We start from the raw sequence: 14,991 nt of genomic DNA on the forward strand, positions 1-14,991 counted from the left end.
CTACCCTTAGTAGCAAGTGCCTTACAAATTTGTAAACCCAAAATCAATTTAGAGTAACAATGAATAATTAAACCAAAAATTATAGAAGAAATTAACACCAAAGATGACCCAGCACCCTCAGCAAAGTTCATGTTCTCTTTAAAGCAAAGACTATGAATCACCTGTTTGAAGACTTTTTACATCATTTTCATCTTACAGACAGGTTAACATAACATAGATTTTCCCCGTATCAGGTGCTGATTTGCAAGCCTAATTAAATCCGTATTTAATATATTACTGACTTTTCTGATTAGATTTTCCAGGCAGAGGCAAAGGGAGTGACGATCTAGTTATTTTCCAAGGCATAAGGTTGAAGTGCTGTAAAGAGAATCAAAGTTGATTTAGAAACTACGAGGCTAGAGAGAAGAGGGGACCGTGTCCACGCGTATTGTATTTGGCAACAGATGTTAGCTCAGTTGCCCATCTTTAAAAAAGAAAAAATAGAGTATTTACTTATATTGTATCTTTGAAGGGAAGCACACCTGGCCTAATTCCTAATTCCCCTTGTCACAGGACACTTCCCTTTGAAAAGCCTCCAGGTCACAGCTCTTCATGGTCTTCTTGGTCTTCCAAATGATAGTAACGGTTCATGTGTTCTCAGTCCATTGGGTGCAGTTTAGAATTTTCATAGGAGCATGTGATTCCAAATGCATAATAAATGCTGCCTTTGTTACTGATTTTTTCATGTGTTTATGCTTTGTCTTCCCAAACAAATGGTAAAATTCTTGTCTGCTAACTCAAGGTTCTGAAAATTCAAGAAGGGATTCTGTCCTTGTAAATTTTTACTTATCAAAAACCCTAAAGCTGAATTGCCCCTGCCCACTGATGCTTAATTATCATTGGTTTTGCAAGTAAACAAGAAAAAAGGAATCATTTCCTGAAATCACTACTTAAAGGCACAAAATTTTCAGATTTGTCCAGGCATTAAAAGTTGCTGCATGAATCTTATTTCCAAGAAGCATGTTTAAAAAAGTACAGCTGATTTATTCTGTACCCATTTAAAATGAAATAAAATCTCCCAATATTGTGCTATTTTTTTTAGTACATTTTCACAAGTCATAGGAAAACTCAGCTTGGAGAAAGCTCTAAAATCCTTTAGTGAGGCATTCTGAAAAATGCTCTTTCAAGAAGATGATTCCATTATGGACTCCATGACTTAGCTTCTTCTGTGGTTAGTCACAACCAACGTAGCATGAATCAAGGATTGGACAGATTGATGACGCTTCTTTTCCTTGGGATTTTCAAAAGCATTTTATTGCCTCATTTGGGGCCTCTATCTGAAAGTTTACCTGAGAAAAAAAGATCACATAATAGCATTTGTCTGGAAAGGATTTTCTAAAACCCAATGAGTTGTTGGCTCAAGCATTTTGTTTTATTTTTCCTCCTAGATCAAAGTATTCACTTATGCATCAAGCACTCTAACCTACTGTGTTGTGGAACTTATAAAATGGTTTTCTACATAATTCTGTATGTATATATAAAATGTTTATGTATAAAATGGTTTCTAGAGTAATTCCAAGTACCTTAAATCTCAAATAAATTGAACTTGGGGACCAAAAAAGAAGATGGAATAAACTGTGAGTTATTCATGCAGAGAGAGATAAAAATAAACCAAGTGACCAAAAAGTAACTTCATGAAAGATCCTGCCCTGGTGAAAAATTATTTAAATTACAAGGAACAGAACCCACCCATACTAGCCTTTGCCGAAAAAAAGGGGGGAAGGAGATTAAATGGAAGGATTGAAAAGTCTCTCACAACGCCTCGTGCAGTTAGGTATCACCGTTAACAAAAATGAGCTCCGCAAGTGAACAGGCGGCTCCGTCTCAGGTATGGCGTGGCCTTTCTTCTTTGCTTATCTCATGATATCTGTCCATTTTCTTCCTCCTTCTCTGTAGATTGACTTTTTACGTCTACTCAGAAATGGCTGCTTCAGTATTCTTCATGTCATTTTTCATTTCTGCTGCTTAACAAAATGTATTAGAACCTAATTCCTAACTCTCTGGAGAGAGTATCTGATTGGCCCAGTTTGCTCCCTGTGTCCTCAGTTGACCCCAGGTCCAATGAGCAGTGGTTAGGAAGTGGCCCAGAGTTGGGATTTCCCCCTCTGACAGAGGCACAGGAGTAGATTCACTGAAAAGAAATGGGGGCAGGACAGGCCAATTGACCAATATGAATGAGCCATCAAGTGAAGATGCCAGAAGGGTGTGGTATGGACAAAGAGCAAGAGAGGAAGGTGATTACAATGCACAAAACACCTAAGAAAAGCAATAATAAAAATAGCAGTAATAAATAACAAAAGAGCGTTACTGTCTTAAATCTAATTATCCTCTACTATAATGTTATTTTTAGTAAGAATAAAACCAATTTCTTCTGATGTTAATTGATTCTGGAATCTAAAATATCAAGCTAGCAAGTATATAATTATGTTTATTTACATTTTAGCTCTGAGTTAGAATTTTGAGTATGCTGTGAACGTTGGTACAGGTGGGTATATGGAAAAAACACATATGGAAAAATACATAAAGTGGCCCCTGCTCCAAACAGCTTACTTTCATTGGGGAAATAGAAGTTTCCAAGGTGAAACGAGTGTAGAAAAACACAACTGTACATTATCTTTCTCATATATTCTCTATATTAGATGAAATGAACTGTAAGATCTATATGAGAATAAAAAAAGATAACGAGACTTCCACTTCCACTAATAGAAAGCCAGATAATTCAGACCAATGCTCACCCAGATGACATCTAGGAAAGACAAACACAATTTTTTAAAAGACCAACTTGTTAGCATCATATAGGTAAGAAAATATTAAAGAATTACCAGGCCGAGACTCAGGAGAAGATGGAAAAGCAGAGGCATAAGCATTTGGAACTACTTTCCCAGGGGCATCTTTTGATTCCTAAAGAGGCTGCTCAATCACCAAGCAGCACTTTTATTACCTAAGGGGGCTTGGAGGACAGATGATAAAGCAGTGCCCACTGCAAGTGAGGAATCTGGTACAACCCTGTGCTTAAGCCTGTGTTAAGCCAAAATGGCTTAACAATAGAAATAAGGATAAACCAGAAGTAAACTCTTCCCTACATGGCCTATGGCCCAGTGTCAAGTCATCGAGTTTGTTAAAATTCTGAAATTGGATTAAGGGAATACCAGACTAGAGATTACAGTGCCCACAGGTGCATGGCAAAAGCAAAAAAAAAAAAAAAAAAAAAATTTAGAGGAAAGATAATATTACCTAGGCTTCAAATTATTTCTACAAGCAATTTTTCAAATAAAGTGTCTGGAATGCAATCAGCGATAACCAGGCAATGATAACACAAACAGTAATAACACAAAGAGTCAGGAAAATATGTATCTGAACCAGCAGAAACCATAGTCAGTTAATGAGACCCATTGAGGCTGGTTTATATCTTTGAACTAACAAGCAAAGACTTTAAATAGACTTTAAAATAACTATGTTAGTTGTGTTCAACAAGGTAATGATGAGATTGAAAATTTCAACAGAAAACTAGAATACAAAAAAGTTACTAGCATATTTGAAAAGGAACAAAATATAAATTTTAGGGCAAAAAATTCTAATAATTAAAACTGAGAACTCAATAGATGAGTATAATAACAGATCAGGCACAACTGAAAAAATCTGTTAACTGGGGATATAGGTCAAAAGAAACTATACAGAGTAAAGAACAGGGAGATAAATGAATGTAATGTACCAAAGATGGGGTAAGAGACATGGATAATACAGAAAAAGGAGCAAACATGCATTTATTTTCTTTCTCAGAAGAGAGAATGTGATAGAAGCAATATTTTAAAAGATAAAGGCTGTGAATTTTCCAAAACTAATGAAAGACATCCACGGACTTAAGAAGTCCAAGTGTGAAAGATACAAAGAAGTCCACGCCCAGACATATCCCAGCAAAACTTTAGAAAACCAAACATAAGGAGACAATCTTAAAAGCAGCCAGAGAAAAAGAGATGCCATTTTCGAATGAGCAATAATTAGAATAAGAGATGACTTCTTATTAGAAAAAAATAAAGTGATATTGTCAATGGACTGAAAGAAAATAATTCACTTCTATGCCAGTGAAAATATCATTCAGCACTGAGCTAAAGATATCTTTAGGCTAAATAATAAAAAAAAGAAAAAATAGAAAATTCATCACCCGTAAAATTGTATTAAAGGAAATACCAAGGTATGATCTCCAAGCAGAAGGGCACGATCCTAGATAAATCCTGCAGGTCCAGGATGGAGTGAAAAATAATGAAAATTGTAAATAGGTGGGTAAACTAAATGACTATTAACCACATAAACGTGTTGTAATAATGTCTTATGGGGTTTAATACACACACACATGAAACCGGCAGAGAGTTAGCCGTTGATGATTAAGTAGCTAGGAACTAAAGGTTTTTTCCTTTTTGCAATTACTGATTACAGCTTTTAGCTGTTTAACTCACCCATTGTTAACTGTGCTGTTTAGGTGATATGCTATCTGACTCCCACTAGGCTCCTATAGATAACATCTCCCTGGAGCCTGGGTCCCCATGGTAATGGGTGTGTGAGCTGTTTTTCAGGAATTAGAACCCCTTGTCCACTTCAGGCCAGTTAAGACCACCAACTCATCAACTGGGCCCACACAGATGTCCCATTAGGTGACCTTTTCACATCAAGAGGCTAAAAACTCCACCCTCAGATCCTGCTAACATCACCGTTTTGTGAACACGGGTCCTGTGAAGAGGCATGGAGTCTGACTACACCTGCACAGATCATCAATTCCCTCTCCTCACCTCCAATCACCTCTCTCCACATTTCAGACCACCTTGCCCCCCATCCCATAAATATCCCTGAGTCTCCATTTTTTGGGGAAGCAGATTTGAGACTCATGCTCTCGCTTCCTCGCATGGCTGCCTTGTGAGTAAACCCTCTCTCTGCTGCAATCTCATTATCTCGGTGCTTGGCTTTCTGGGCGGCAGGCAAAAGCGAACCTGGTTCAGTAACACACACACACACAACTGTTCTGGAATGATCTGTAGGTCAGAACCTGGCTCACTGGTTATCCTTACAAGAAATTTATTTAAAAGAGATGGCAGAAGTGTTTTGTTTTGAAGCTTATGAGGCATGTTGATAAACCGCATCCTTCTCCACTCTACTTTCTCCACCCCTCCACAAGAACAGAAGGAAGTTGCCTGAAGCAATCAGAGCTATGACTGGCATGTCTCGCTCTTCCAAATACACGTATAAACATACAATCCAGGAAAATAAGGCTATGACCGCCAGCCTTTGCTTCCCTGGGCCAGCAGGCAGTAAGCCACATTGGGAGAGCTAGCTGGCAGTGACAGGTATGCAGGGTAAGCCTGGAAACTACCCTGAATTATGTAGTGACTGCCTAGGTTGGTCAGGACACATCTCTCACACAAGTAAGAAGTCTCTTAAAGCACTAGACAAAGAAAATATAGCATTGTCTTTAACAGTTAAAAATGGAAGTATAAATGATTATCTGGAAATGTTTAGCAGTTTTAGAAGAGGAAATATACATTTCTACATTTAAGTTTGGAAAATCTTATTTATCAAATCACCAAAACAATATTGGTTTTTTAACCATATTTTATGTGGCTCAAACAAAAATATGAATTTTTACTGTTGCAATATGCTTATTAAAAAAACAGTCATCTTGCCCATTTGCAAAGGAATGGTAGGGATAATTGGGCCATTACTTTCTCCTTTTAGAAATTTCACTTTTAAAAATAAAATACTACAATCATTACAGTGAAAATATAAACAGAAAAATACAAACACATACTTGAACCTACAACTTCCTACCATCTTTCTGATTCATTTCTCCCTTTCTAAAATCGGGTTAATGGGATCATTTTCAAAGGGACATGATGGGGAGTACTAAAAGTTTGAAAAACTATTGTGATTGTTTAATAGGAGTTTATAGATGCTTAATACTAAGTCATAGGTGATGGAATAAGCATAACCTTTCAGAAATATTTAAATAAATTTTGGCCTAATGTATGCTTTCAAATGAATTAAGTCAGAAGTTTTCACCTGAACAGAAATATAATTGGACTAATCATAACAAAATTGATTGTGTTTTTAAATTTGTTAAACACTCCATGTAGATGAACTTCATTGAATTCTAGATAATAAGTGAGGAAAGCACCTGTTATCTAAGAAATATTCTCATATAAAAACTGAGGGGACAAATTGGTTAACAGTGCCTAGAGTGCACCATTTCAGTGAATGCTACACTTCTGTAAAGAATATTAGGATTTAAAATAATGACGATTGTGTATTAATTGAGCTCTCTGTTTTGCTGAAATATTTAATATTTTCTGAAGAATAACACAAAAACGTGGTACTTGCTGAAGAGAACCAATAAAGACAGTTCATTCTCAAACTATCAAATTTTATACCTCTCTTGATCATCCGACTTCATAGTCACTTTAAGAAAACTGGCATAGACACTTTGAAATAGACAGAGACTCCTCTCTGCAGAGTTATCAATGACAGGGAAAACATTAGAGAGTGCAGAAAAGTTCTCAACAGCTACAACATTTTTCAATTTAAAATTCCTGCACTGACATATTGTAACCATGACAGCCAAGAAGCCCTTTCTTCAGTTGTACAACAAAGAGAGAGAATCTTTTAGCATCATAGCCAGTGAAAAGATTAAGTAATGAAACAGGACACATTTCTGTCACTTCTACATCTGCCTGCTGTGCAAATATACAGAGAGAGAAAGAAGCTGTCAGTTTGAGCAGCAGTTTCCAATCTGGAAGCTTTTAGGAAAATTGCAGGGCACTGAAGAATTACAGTTCACATTAGAATTGATTGGTGTCACAGTCAAAAGGGGGAAGATTTCTTGTCCTTTTGCAATAGGGATTTGTCTTCCATGAGCAAAGATAATCACCTTTTGTATTCACAAAATGGTTACAGCTAATTGAAAGAAATCATCCATTGCAGTAAAGCCTTGCTGGGCTCTTGATTTAGTACTCAATTGATTTTGATTTTCGTAAATGCCTGGCAGCTTTGACTGTGTTGTCAACATCTGCACAAGTAATAATGTTGCTGGATCAAAGTCGCTCCAACGTTCTGTCCTAGAAAGATATCTGGCTCCTGTTAATATTGGTAGATGTTCTAATTCCAAATAAAAGATTATTTTTCACTATCCAGGGCAGTATCATTAGAGCGATCACCTAGACAGAATTGACTTCTCATCTTTCCCAGTCAAGGAAGAAATGTTTGACAATAGCAGCCTCTTTGCTTGAATCACTAATCACAGTTCTTGGCACATTACTTCCTTCTGAGTTTTAGCTCAGAGCTAACAGAGAACAGCAAACCTATGACAGTGTCATTCAGCAAAGGAGGGAGAACAGAAATTGATGGGTCAATTTAATGTTTTCACAACTTCTAAATCGTTTACTGAGTACAAGAGGTTTTAGTAGTGCAAATCATTCAAGACAGGCACATGAAATGATGTCCAACTTCATTAATTATTAGGGAAATACAAATCAAAACTACAATGAGATATCACCTCATGCCTGTCAGAATGGCTGGTAATTAATAAGACAAGAAATAACAAGCATTGGAGAGGATGTGTAGAAAAGGGAACCCTCAGACACTGCTGGTAGGAATGCAAACTGGTGCAGCCACTAATATGGAACCTCTTAATCCCAAGTTTGTGTGCACCATGTGCAGTAAGCCAATCACTGAGACATGGGTGCTTGAAAATGGAGAAAGGTTTATTCAAACAGGCCAAAATGAAAAGGTGGGAGCATCTCTCAAATCCGCCTTAACAAGAGAAGAATATAGAGCTAAGGGATGTGTCAGGAGGAGTTTCAGAGAAACAAAGGGGTAATCCACATTTCTTTCACTTATGATAAGCCCCTGGGCAATCTGACTTCTGGGTGTCAATGGCAGCTGGGGGCTGGCTATCTGGTGATCCTTGAAGCCATTCTCTTTCTCTGTAAGACAAGCTTATAAATCCTTGTGACCCTTGAGTCACCCCTCAAGTTAAACAAGAAAACAACAAATTGACAAGATTAACTTCTTTTCCCTACAAGGTCAAAAGGTAATCTTATTGAATATTTACAGTAACCGTTAGGTACTGAGCATTAGCACTATGGTAAACAACATCTAGATTCCTCAAAAAATTAAGAATAGAACAATCATATGATCCAGCTATTCCACTTCTGGGCTTTTATCCAAAGAACACAAAAACACAAATGCAAAAAGACATTTGTACCCCTATGTTCACTGCAGCATTATTCACAACAGCCAAGACCTGGAAACAACCTAAGCACCCATCAATGGATGAATGGATAAAGAAGATGTGGTACATATACACAATGGAATACTACTCAGCCATAAAAAAAAGATGAAATCTTAGGGCCAGTCCGGTGGCACAACGGTTAAGTTCACATGTTCTGCTTCAGTGGCCCAGGGTTCACCAGTTAGGATCCCGGGTGTGGACATGGAACCACTTGGCAAGCCATGCTGTGGCAGGTGTCCCATATATGAAGTAGAGGAAGATGGGCACGGATGTTAGCTCAGGGCCACTCTTCCTCAGCAAAAAGAGGAGGATTGGCAGCAGATGTTAGCTCAGGGCTAATCTTCCTAAAAAAAAAAATTAAAAGAAAAAAAAAGATGAAATCTCGCCATTTCTGACAACATGGGTGGACCTTGAGGGTATTATGCTAAGTGAAATAAGTCAGATGGAGAAAGTCAAATACTGTATGATTTCACTTGTAAGTAGAAGATAAAAACAACAACAGCAACAAACAAACACATAGATACAGAGATTGGATTGGTGGTTTTGTGTGTTGAAACTTGTATCTTGCAATTCGTTTATTATTATTGCAAATTCATTTATTATTCTAACAGTTTTTTAGTGTCCTTGGGATTTCTATTAGCCATTCTGTGAATAAATACAGTTTTATTTCTTCCCTTTCGATGTGTATACTTCTTATTTATTTCTCTTGCCTTATTACAATGGCTGGAATAGCCAGTAAAATATTGAATGAAAATAGTTAGAGAGGGCATCCTTTCGTTGTTCCTAATCTTAGGGAGATAGAATTTCGAGTGTCACCATTAAGTACAAAGTTAGCTGCAGAATTTTCATCAATGTCTTTTATCAACATTAGGCAGTTTCCTTCTACTCTTATTTTCCTCAGAACTTTTACCATACACGGATTTTGAATTTTGTCAAATGCTTTTTTGCATCTATTGAGATGATAACATGTTTCTCTTTTATTTTTTTACTGTAGTGAGTTACATTGAGATTTGAACGATGAACCAATCTTGAATTCCTGGGATAAACTTGACTTGGTCATGTGGTATTGTCCTTGTTTATATATTGCTGGATTTTATCTACTAATATTGTTGAGGATTTGGTCTATGCTTATGAGAGTTATTGGTCTGTAACTTTATTTTCTTGATTGTCTTTGTAAGTTTTGTTATCATTGTTAGCCTGGCCTCATAAAAATTATTGAAAACTGTTCCCTCCTCTTCTATTTTCTGAAAGAATTTGTGTAATATTGATATTCATTCTTTCTTGAATGTTTGATAACATTCACCAGCGAAACCATCTGAGCATAGAGTTTTCTTTGTGGGAAATTTTTTTTATTAAAATTTCAATTTTGTTAATAAACATAAATTTATTCAGATTTTCTATTTTTTCTTGAGTTCATTTTGGTAAATTTTGTTTTTCAAGGAATTTGTCTTTGTTTTACCAAAGTTGTTGTATTAATTGGCATAAATGTGGTTATAATACTCCCTTACTATTCTTTTAAGGTCTGTAGTGATAATGCCTCTCATTTTTTTTTTTTTTTTGATGAGGAAGATTGGCCCTGAGCTAACATCTGTTGCCAATATTCCTCTTTTTGCTTGAGGAAGATTGTCACTGAGCTAACACCTATGCTAATCTTCCTCTATTTTGTATGTGGGAAGCCAGCATAGCATGGCTTTGTGAGCAGTGTGTAGGTCCATGCCGGGGATCTAAACCTGTGAACCCAGGCCGCCATAGCAGAATGTGTGAACCTAACCAATATGCTGCTAGACTGGGTCCCCTCTTCAATCTTTTATTTTGATAATTTGTATTCTTCTCCTCTATGTTATTATTTTTACTAGGAGATTTGTTAATTTTATTAGTCTACTCAAGTAACTAACTTTTGACTTTGTAAATTTTATTCATTGCATGTTTTCTATTTTAAGGATTTCTGCCATCAATGAATTTTCTCAGGTTTCATTTATCTGAAAGTATTTTTATTTTATAGGATTCTGGGTAAACAATTTTTTTTCTTTCAACACTTTCAGAATTTTCCTTTCATCTCCATTGTCTCTGAAAAGAAGTTGCCATAATTCTTATCCTGTTCCTTGTTACATAATGTATCTTTTTTCTCTTTAGTTTTCATGATTTTCTCTTCATCTTCACTTTTTAGCAGTTTGACTACAATGTACATAGGCATGATTTTCCTTATATTTATCCTACTTGGAGTTTGGTGAGTTCCTCAGATCTATAAATCAAGGTGTTTTTTTTGTGTGTGTGTGTGTGGGGGGGTGCGTTTCATGAAATTTGCTATGTTTTCAGCCATTATTTTCCAAAGTATTTTATTTTCTGGCTCAATCTTACCCTCTTCTGATTCTGAGATTCCAACTGCACATATGGTAGGACATTTAGTATTGCTCTACAAATCCCTGAGTCTCTGCTTATTTTTCTTCAACTTTTTATTATTCTCTCATCTTCAGATTGATTAATTCCTATTTATTTGGTGGGAGAATTGACATATTTACATTGAATATTTTCATCCAATAGTATAATATCTCTTCCCATTTATTTAGATATTTCTTACACCCTTATATATTTTTACAGGGTTTTTTTTTTTTCTGTAAAGATCTTGCTTCTTATTTGTGGATGTCTTCATTGACTTACAGTAACTATATATTTCCAAAAATTCACAATATATTAATAATGCTTTTCAAACACATTTACTTCTCAAACCGCTTACTCTGTAGTCTTTCCTGATGATGGGGCATTGATTATAATAAGAATTCCACAGCAAACAATTTCAGGCAACAAAACTAAAATTCCAAATGACAGACTGAGAAAAGTATCTACAACGTCTATCACAGAAAAAAAGTTTATGTCCTTAAAATATAAAGAACTCTTAAAAATTGAGAAGAAAAAAACCACTAGTAGAAACATAGGCTGGAGAAATGAATAAATATTGCACAAAAAGAGAAACAGTAATTTTTAACCATATGAGAAGGTACTCAAATTTGTTCATAAGAAGAAAAATGCAAAATGAAACTGCACTGTGATATCTCTTTCTCACTTATCAGTTTAATATAAATCCAAATTTGACAAATATTTTGTTAGCAAAGCTGTGGAGGCAAAACACTCTTGAATTGCTGATTGGGATTGTAAACTAATACAACCATTATAGAATAGAATTTAATAATATGTATGCAGCAAAATTAAATATGCAATTGCCTTCCTAGTGATAATATTTCCATGACTCTATCCTAAAAATACACGACAAAAATACAAAAAGATGTACACAAAAAATACATAAGGCTATCTATTCTTGGCAATAGGATTTGAAACAAAATAAGACTGAAAACAACCCAAATGTCTATCCAATGGAGCTGGCTAATGTCTAAATGAACTGTAGTACAAGCAACCAGTAGAGTGCCATGGGGTTGTAAAAGGAATAGAGAATATGTCTACATATGTCTTTGGAGCAATTTCCAGGAAGTATGACTAAGTAAAAAAGTAAAGGGGAACAAAGTGCGTAGTACTATATTATACTACTGTTTATGAAATTCAGGGAGAGGAACACATGCATTTGCTTATACATATATGTTTTAATTGAAATGGTAATAAAATAAAAATAGTTACCTCTAGGGAGAGGGATGAAATATTGTAGAGAAGACAGGGTAGAAGTTACATTTCCCTGGGAGTCGGGTGCTCTGCCATATGTGCAGCTTCTTATCCCACCTAAGCGTGGAGTCACCCAGCCAACACCGTGGCTTCAGGAAAGAAGGGCGTAATTGAGATTCAATTCTTAAAGAAGGCATGATAGCATAGGAGAAAGTCATGTACTTTAGAGGCAGTAACACCAGGGTTAGGATACTGGCTTTTCCTTTATTGGTCAGTGGGACTTTGGTAAAGTTACTTAACTTCTCGGAGCCTCAGATTTCTCATGCATGAAATGGAGATAAAATTAGTACCTTCCACATAAGATTGTGCAAGGGATTAAATCAAATAAAGTAGCTTCACAAAACAACACTTCTCAATGGGAATATCAATGCTCACAGTCATGACCAGTTTGGAGGTGTGGCCAGAAATAAAGCGTGAAAAACGTGAATGATTTAACTGAAAATAATTTTGAGTAGATTTAAGATTTTCTTCATAAAGAAGGTCATTTTTGTAGTCAATTGTGCTTTCTTAAGGAGAGGGGAAAGCAGTGCAGTTCCAGGCCATTGGGAATTGAGCCCACGGCCAGGAGTGTGTCATGTATATGCATATGAACACCCATGTTTATCTTAGAGAAAGGATGTTGAGAATGGATGCTCTCTAGGCTAGAACTCAGAGGTAAAGAATACGTGAATTTTTGGAACTGGTCAGCAGTCAGGATGGGTCTGTGGATAGACACACTGTAATTACCTCAGTATTTTACCCTAACCATGGTGGTCTCCAAAGAAGAAGGAAACTCAGTGAATGAGGAGGGAGAGACATGAGTGTTGTCATAAAAACAATTAAACCACATAAGTTACCATTACATAATTAGCAAATTGGCTTTCTCTGGGACCTAGGGGAATTTCTCAAGTTTTTTTTCTCTCTTTGATGTTCCTCATCAAAATAAGGAAAATGAAAAAAATTAAAACAAGGAAGTTGGATTAGAGGCTCTCTAAAGACTCTCTCAGTTCTGACATCTTATGAGTTGATGATGTAATAACCCTGGACTTTTAAATTCCCATCTAGCACAGTCCTTAGAAGGACAGGGGAGCAGGCACAACTTGAAGATGAAGTCACTGGCTTACCATGTGGAAGTGAGGCTGTGGATATGCCATCTGGGGTGAAGTCCTACAAGTTCGGTTGTTATACAAATCTTTTCTGTGCAGAATTGTCATTCATGTTTCTGATGTGCGATTATCTTTTCTGGCCTTCAAATTTGAGATCGAGTTTCTGTTGTGTTTTTTCCTAAACAAGAGTCAAACCAGTCATCTTTTCACAGACTCATGTGTAGACAAGTGCTTGATATAAACACTTAATTTTCTTGCCAAAAAAGAAATACATAAACAATTAATTTCTCAGTGGTGGCATTACATGTCATCAATTATCAACTCTTTTCAAGAAAAAGGATGGACATTAAAGAATTTTATTTTGAGGAAGATTAGCCCTGAGCTAACGTCTGCTGCCAATCCTCCTCTTTTTGCTGAGGAAGACTGGCCCTGAGCTAACATCCATGCCCATCTTCCTCTACTTTTTTATATGTAGGGTGCCTGCCACAGCATGGCTTGACGAGCGGTGCATAGGTCTGCAGCCGGGATCTGAACTGGTGAACCCCAGGCCACTGAATTGGGACATGCGAACTTAACTGCTGCACCACCAGACTGGCCCCCCATCTGCCTCTGTCTTATATGTGGGACACCTGCCACAGCATGGCTTGATAAGCAGTGCATAGGTCTGCGCCCTGGATCTGAACCATCAAACCCCAGGCCGCCGAAGTGTAGCATGCGAATTTAACCACTACGTCACTGGGCTGGCCCTTAGAGAATTTTTTATGCTAGTTCCATTTAAAATTTTTATAATCATATTAGTCATTCAAATTCTACCTTCATTTAACACTGGTTCAGATTACATCTAAACATGGTATTGGGTTTTCCTGAGTACTCAATGGCAAAGACATTTTTCCTTTAAATCTAAAATAGTGCTTTAAAGGAATACAAGCCAAAGAGCTCCAGAGGAAACCAGCTGTGTAATATTCCATACAGCTCAATCTCTCTTTAAGATTGGTTCAAATGTCTCTACACTAATTTTCAAATGACTAGGGTATTCTATCCTCTCTAGGAGGCAGCAATCTAGTTACAATGGGAGTTGGCCAAAACATAATCCACATTGGTCCATGTGCCAGGGAGTCCTCTGGGACTTCTGCACTCAGGCTGAAGGAGTTCTTGAAAGATGCTCTCCACTGCCAGGGATCAGGGGGATCTATCCATACAATCACCCCAAATTTGATGGCTCCTCATACCCCTAATATGATTCCACTCATCCTAGAGTTGTACTTTCCAAGGAAATCACTGAAAAGGTCATTTTCATCATGACTTCTCCCACATTGTTCTCTTTGGAATACCTCCTTCACTTTTACAAAGCAAATCTAACCATGGTTCATATTGCCTCACTTTTAAGACTTACAATGTCACTAAGAAGACACGGTCCATGGATTAAACATATTAAATGTAATCACTTCACAGATTTCCTTTGATAAAGTAAATATTTTACATGTGTAATCCACAACACCCTTCTATTCTAAGGCGCTATTACATTAGTACTTAAAATATGAAGATTTTGTGGGAAATTATTCTACTTTCACTGTCAACATTCTCTCCTCAACTGCGTCAGTTGTCCACACTGGCAGGTTTAGGTTTTTTCCCCCACACATGTAAAAATTTTTTTATTGCTCATTGTAGAACATTTGGAAAATACGGAAAAGACAAGAGAAAATAATAAAAAGTGCTTATAATCCCTCTGCCCAGAGACAATAAATTTTGACATTTTGGAGTATTTCTTACTCTAATTGCCTATCATTTTACAAGTTTTCATGTACGTTCTTTAGAGCAATTGTGGTTTATGAAAGCTCCCTCGTCAGCTCTCAAATTTATATCAGGAGACCAACACGTTTTCCTTGACTGAAGTGGACTGAGGAGTTAAAGCATCAAGAAGGA

At 36.6% G+C, this 14,991-nt stretch overlaps 1 long non-coding RNA gene across 1 annotated transcript in view; it reads right to left on the minus strand.

Annotated features, from left to right (window-relative positions):
• Positions 1–6,697: 6,697 nt before the first annotated feature.
• The window catches only part of LOC139083113 (uncharacterized), a 37,517-nt gene continuing 29,223 nt past the window's right edge, over positions 6,698–14,991 (minus strand). Inside the window, exons 6-8 of the long non-coding RNA XR_011539681.1 lie at positions 13,087–13,246; positions 11,942–12,072; positions 6,698–8,658 (exon numbers count right to left, since the gene is read on the minus strand). This is a non-coding gene — a long non-coding RNA (uncharacterized lncRNA). The remainder of the gene's footprint in view (positions 8,659–11,941; positions 12,073–13,086; positions 13,247–14,991) is intronic.

Source organism: Equus przewalskii, chromosome 4 (genome assembly GCF_037783145.1).
Source record: "Equus przewalskii isolate Varuska chromosome 4, EquPr2, whole genome shotgun sequence".
NCBI classification, from domain to species: Eukaryota; Metazoa; Chordata; class Mammalia; order Perissodactyla; family Equidae; genus Equus; species Equus przewalskii.